General features: G+C 41.3%; 1 protein-coding gene across 1 annotated transcript in view; it reads left to right on the top strand.

Annotated features, from left to right (window-relative positions):
- The first annotated feature begins 4,454 nt into the window (after positions 1–4,454).
- RERG (RAS like estrogen regulated growth inhibitor) overlaps positions 4,455–6,290 on the top strand; it is a 116,961-nt gene continuing 115,125 nt past the window's right edge. Inside the window, exon 1 of the mRNA XM_002928382.4 lies at positions 4,455–4,723. The gene's annotated coding sequence lies outside the window, so the exon portion shown is untranslated. The remainder of the gene's footprint in view (positions 4,724–6,290) is intronic.

The raw sequence follows: 6,290 nt of genomic DNA, 5'->3' as shown, positions 1-6,290 counted from the left end.
AATAAATTTCTGTTGTTTAAGTTACCCGGTCTGTGGTATTTTGTTATGGCAGCCCCAGCAGACTAATACAGAGTGCCTGAATTATAGATGATAGTTCTAGAGGCTCTGGATTATGTTATCGTTCTTAACAGTGTTGTGTTTTGTTTTGGCAGGCAGCTCATTTACTGGTGGGTTAGCTTGTCCCTGTCAAGGCTTCATTTTAATCTCTATTCAGGGGAGGGTCAGATTTGCCATTACTCTTAAATTATTGCCCTTATTCCTAAAGCATGGTCCTATAATTTTTCTGAGTCCCCAGTTGAGAGTCCAAGATGTTCAGAAAGTACTCTAAACTCTGGCTAGCCTCAACTTCCACGTCTTCAGAGGATTCGGAGGTCTCTGAAATCCCCAGCAGGCTTTCAGACCCTGGGCAGCTGCTCTTTTACAAGGTCTCGGAGAGACTCCCCAGACAATGCGCAGCCCAGAAAATGGCCGAGGTCCCAGGGGCATTTCTGCGCAAATATCTGAAGTTCTCTCTCCGTGGCTATCCTCTGTGGCACTTTCACCTTCTGAATCCAGCTACGTTAGTAACCCTGAACCCTGATCCCACTGTTGTCTGGACTCTAATTTCATGGACCAGGGTCCTTCAAATGCCCCCAAAGAGAAAACTTGGATGACTGTGGGGCTAAACCCAAGTGCATTCCCCCTGTCAGGGATTGGCACTCAGTCTTGATTGTTTTCCAATGCTTCTAAACAGCTATTTTGTACATTTTGGTTAGCTTTTAGAATTCTCAGATGAAAAGTCTAGTTGTGGCCACAATCAGACTCGTCCTTGCCTAACATCTAGCTAAATAAACAATAATAACAATAAAATACCCCCTTAAGTTAAAAAAAAAAATCAGCAGCAGCAGCAGAAGCAAAACAAAGAGAGAATTATGATTTCTTGCCATTAAATTTCAAAATGAATCCTCTCAGGAAATAAAAGATCATGGTATAGACTACCTTCTCTCTGGAAACAGTAATGGTGAGTCATCAAATCCTGGGTATTATTTTTCACCAAGAATGAACACCTCTAAATTTGGAGTGAAATGAACTAAGCAACTATCCTTTCCTTTTCTGACCAGAGGAGGGAAGAGAGTGAGCAGTTGTCATTGAAATGGCTTAGGAGAGCGAGTAGGGGGCTCTAAGAATAAAGAGGGCAAGCATTTCAAGCCTGAGGGATTCTTTTCTGTGGAATGATATCTGGTTCTGACGGCCTGCACTAAATCTTGGTACTGGGTCTTTAATAAAATCTCAGAAAAAAAGCAGAGTGTGTAACCTTTAACAGAAACTGCACAGAAACTCAGATGACCTCTCCTCTTGGCTTTATGTTCTCATCTCAGGATGGTACATGAAGTGAAAAGCTAACCCCCAAACCACTGCTCCATAGAGAAAACAAACAGGTCTCAGATAAGGTAGGTACAGAAGTAGAATTCATTTATTATGTATCACAGACAATATGATGTTTGATTTAAAAAATAAACAATATCGTAACTACAAAAATATGTTACACAGGAAGAAAAAGAAGAAAAGATCATGTAAACCAAAGTAGGGTAATTGCAAAATCAATTGAAAACAGGGAAAGGAAGAAATGGGTATTCTCCATTATATGATACAGCAACTATAAGACCTTCTTGAAAACATGACTTAATGAAGAAATGAAGTTTAATCAAAATAAAAAGTAAGTAATAGAAAAACTATGGCAAAACAATTAAATAAATTTAACTAAGTTGAGACCACTCTGGGAATTAGAATTACAGAACAAAGGTAAATGTTATAAATCTTGACAATAAAAAAATACAGAAATAAAAATACAGAAAGAAGGAAGGGGAAGTGAGAGATATAATCGGACAGACAGCTGATTTCCTTCTTTATTTATTTATTTACTTATTTATTTCTAATTTCCTCCATTTTAAATGATAATGATATTGACTAAAACAAAGTTAAATATAAACCATATAAATAAACATAAATAAAAATAGAAACAAATATATGGTTAAGCATAATGAATTCAGACCTCATTTTGTGTAGTAATTTTAACCTCAGAGGAATCTCTACGATAAATTAACTTGTGAGGTGAGGAGACATCTAAAGGTCAGCCATCTTTTAAGGTTGGCTTTAATTACTTTATCTCTGCTTTATTAGGTGTAAACTAAAAATAACATTTATTTGTTAAAATAGTACAGCAGCACTTAGCATAGCTGTAATGTCATTTCGATTCATCTCTGTTCTATTATGGTAACAGTGATGGTCCTCTCATGGAACCAATGGTTATTTCTGAAGAGTGTGATTTTGGGGGTGATTTTCTATTTCTTTGTATTTTTTCTACTACTTAATTAATCTACAATGAGCATGATTATTATCTGCACAGATACACACACAATTCCAGTTTTTACTGTGTTTTGGGGTTATACTGACAATTCATTTACTCATTAGATGTTAGATGTTTTAGCTGAAGCCTGAAGCCAGGCTAAGGGACTTAAGTATGAGAAGACCTCTCCCCAGGGGAATTTCTGCCCAGTAAGCGAATATGGAGGAGCTGTAAGTGCAGTGTCCTCTCTCTGTCTTTCTTACTGAGCCATGAAGCAGGCATGGTAATGGGGTATGGTTCTGTTTTGCTGCTTTTGAGACAAAGGAAACACTTGCATTGACTATAGGATACGTACTGAAGATACAACACAATGGGTTCAGGCTCCAGTTAGTTCCTCTTCTCTCTTGGTGTAGTACATTCCAGAACTGGAAACATGGATGCAAAACTTCCCTAGTTGACAGAGGAGTGCTGGCCTATGTTGACTAAGTGGGAAAATGGAGGGAAACAGTTTCCATAGACAAGATCCCAAGAATTGCTTCAAAAAAGTCCCGGCTGGGGGACTTTTCAATAACTCCAATTAGATAAGGGTGGCAAAGTGGGCATTTCAATTTAAGTCTGTAGAAACAGATTATATGTCTACATAAATATGTGTGTGTGTGTGTGTGTGTGTGTGTGTGTGTATTCAGGAATAAAGAACTTGATAAGGGAAGACCTGAACAGAAATGCCACGAAATTCCATATAATTGGATTTCTATAAAATTCTTTACAATCTACCAAGACAATTCTTTTCACATCCCAGACTTCAAAGACTTCCTGTATGATGAGATGATGAAATCTCTTTCTCAGCCTTCTTTCCCAATCTTCAGACCATTATGCGTTCAACTTTTTACTCACTATTCCATTGCAAATTCTGTGTGTAAGAGAACCAAACATATCTGGTCACAACTTGTTCTTTCTTTTCATTCACTCAACACCTTGTCTCTTGAATATTGTGCCAGGCACGATGATAGAGGCTGGAAATCCAGAGATACATACAATAGATCCCAACATTTGGGAAGTTCAGGTTTAACAGAGAAGACAGAAAGAAAAATGAGTATACACGCAAACACGATGACAGCTAAGAGGCTACAAGACTCCAAATTGACTCATCTTATCCAGGTGTGGCTTGTGGGGAGGAAATAGATTAGTGGTAAGGAAAGTCCTAGAGGATAAAGCACTGTGCTTTATCAGCACTGGCCCTGGAAACTGCCTCCATGGTTACATTCCTCCCATCAAGGACCCACTGCAGATTGTTCGCTGAGTGCTAGGTCCCTGTCTGCTCTATAGTTCAGTGGTTTTCTGGGGGGCATCCCGTATCTTGGTAAGAACAACCCGAATTTGAAGGAAAGAAATAAGAGCCTATGTGTTTCCTGCTTCTTTGATCCGAAGTTTCATAGTCTTTGGGAAATCATTCAACCTCTCTGAAACTCACCTCATTTGTGAAAGGCTAATAATTATAATACTAGTGCTTACCCCAAGGGAGTGTGTAATTATCAAACGAGATGAGAGATGAAAACAGGTCTAGCACAGCACCAACGTTAATCATCTTTGTTGAGTTTGGAGGATGATGGAGTATGACTTCTATTCAAACACTACAAAGGCTGATCATGCAAGGAGAAGACGAAGCTTTTGGAACTTTGTCAAATATATAGCTATAAATTTCAATTGAATTCAGTATTTATATCGCTCCTAGCATCTCTCAGCTTCCAATCCGGCCCGGATTTCATTCCAACCATTTACTAGCCTTGGACAAGTTATTTATCTTCTCTTTCAATTTCCTGTTGGGTAACATGGGGAGAATTAAATGTACCTCAAGGGAATGTTGTGAGCATCATTTGAAGTAAGGAATGGAAAACACCACGGAACGATGCTTTCACATGCAAAGTTGTAACCAAGGAGAGAGGGAGAGAGGTCCTTCTGCAAGAACCTAGAGGCCAGGAACTGAGCAGGGGAAAGGGAAGGCAGCCCCGGGCGCAGCACGCACAGAGCAGATGTGTCTCGCTCTCCGGGCGGGGAGGCGGCGTCGCAGGAGGAACCGGCCCCTGGCTCCAGTAGGGGGCGCCAACGCGCCGCACTGCAGCGTCCTGGCGGCGGAGCGGCGGCCCCGGCCGGGCTGAGCTCGCGTCCTGCCGCAGTCTCTCGGCCGCTAGTCTCGGCGAGTGCGAGCGCGGAGACCCCCGCCGGTCCGTCAGCTCTTGCAGCTGCCGCGGCGGCTCCCACGTGCGATCGCGGCCCCGCGCCTCGGAAACGCAAGCCGCAGGCTGGGCTGCGCAGCGTGGGAGGGCTTCGCGGTCCCGGGGGACCGATTCCGAACTTGCAGGGGACCGCGGCTCTCCCGGGCCTGGAGAGTGTGAACAGGTGAGTGTCACGCACGTGCCCAGGTGGCTCTTTTGGGACGACTTCCTGCAGACCCTTGAGAGCCCCCTGAACGCTTGGCCTCTGGATCGGTTGTCCTGGTCATCGGGTCTTCCCAGGGCGGCTTCGGGGTTTGCTGAGAGGGAGATGGGAGCGCGGCGCCCAGAGCTTGACAGCGCCCTCCCAGAGCCGAGACTGAGGATGCCCTTTTGACTCAGGCTGCATTTCTCTCCAGGTTGAGAGCAAATGACCTGCAGTCCAGGATGGGCTTGTTGATCATTCTAGGATACCTGTTGCTTTTGGAGCAAAGCTATCACCAGGGCTCTTGCACAATTAACCTCGTTGCTGTGGGTGCTGCGTTGCAAGATTAGGGAGCATTCCTGGTGGGGAGAAGAGGAGAACTTGATTTCAGAGCTAGAGAAGAGGCTTTCATTCCCATGACCAGACTAGATGCTTTCCTTGCCTAAACAGCTGCGCTTTATTTTGATGATAAATACAGAAGCTAGAAAAACTGTTACCTTATACAGATGCTCCCCCCCCCCCCCCCCCCCGCAAGGGAGGAAGTGGAAAGAGGGGATTTTGATAAGTGTAGTCTTGGGAATGATGAATGAAACCTTTCTTTCAATAAACGTAAAAAAAAAAAAAAATAAGGTTACTGGTGACCTAAATGTCACAGGTCTAACAGATCGTAAGCTCCTGGAAGGTAGCCACTTTTGTTTGTGCTTAGCATAATTGTGGAATGATCAATGAATGAATGTATTAGTAATAACATAGGATTTGGAGGCTAGCTTCTTTTTGTCTTCTTTCTAAGCTTTCTTTTAGTTCCTTTATGTTTGGGGGGGGGGAAAGACTATGTCTTAAATCTCTTAAATATCTAGGTATCACTGATTTTTAGTTTTAGGAGTGATAGAAACTCAGAAGTTTTTGTCCTAGTAAAGCACTGCCCACATAATAATTAAATGGCAACTTCTAGACCCAGCCAGAATATTTCTGTACAATAACATTAAAACAAATGTTTTTAGGTCCATGTTATGGAAAGTCTTGGATTATAAATTACTTTAAACATCAGAAATTGGCATAAGGTCACTTATTACAACAATTTACACATTTATCTTTGTTTTATGTCTTTGTCAAATGTAACTTTTCACATTTTTATGTGAAAAACAAACTGTTGAAAGATGCATGTCAGTTTGTGTCTTCCTCTAAGTGATTTTTCTAAACATAAGGTTGACAATAAGCAGCTGTATCTTTATAAGTGAAAAAATTAACCCACACGATTTCTCTTTCTTGTGTGAAATTCCTATACCTCTGAGGCCATTTGGGAGTTAATGAAATATTTGACTTAACAAATGTTTTTTAAAAAATCACATTTGAAGACTACTTTCATGAACTATAAATAAGATAGATAATTACTTAGGTTTTATGTGCACGGGAATGAACAATTTTGCATGAAATAACAAATTGTTGTTTATACAAGCTCCAGACCCTTGCATGGTCTAGGTTTCAAAGAAATGCTTGGCCATTCTTATTTAGAATTTATGTAGTTATATATCTCAATATATTATGCTTC

This window comes from Ailuropoda melanoleuca, chromosome 16 (assembly GCF_002007445.2).
Source record: "Ailuropoda melanoleuca isolate Jingjing chromosome 16, ASM200744v2, whole genome shotgun sequence".
Lineage (NCBI taxonomy): Eukaryota > Metazoa > Chordata > Mammalia > Carnivora > Ursidae > Ailuropoda > Ailuropoda melanoleuca.
This window is presented reverse-complemented; position numbering and strand designations above follow the sequence as displayed.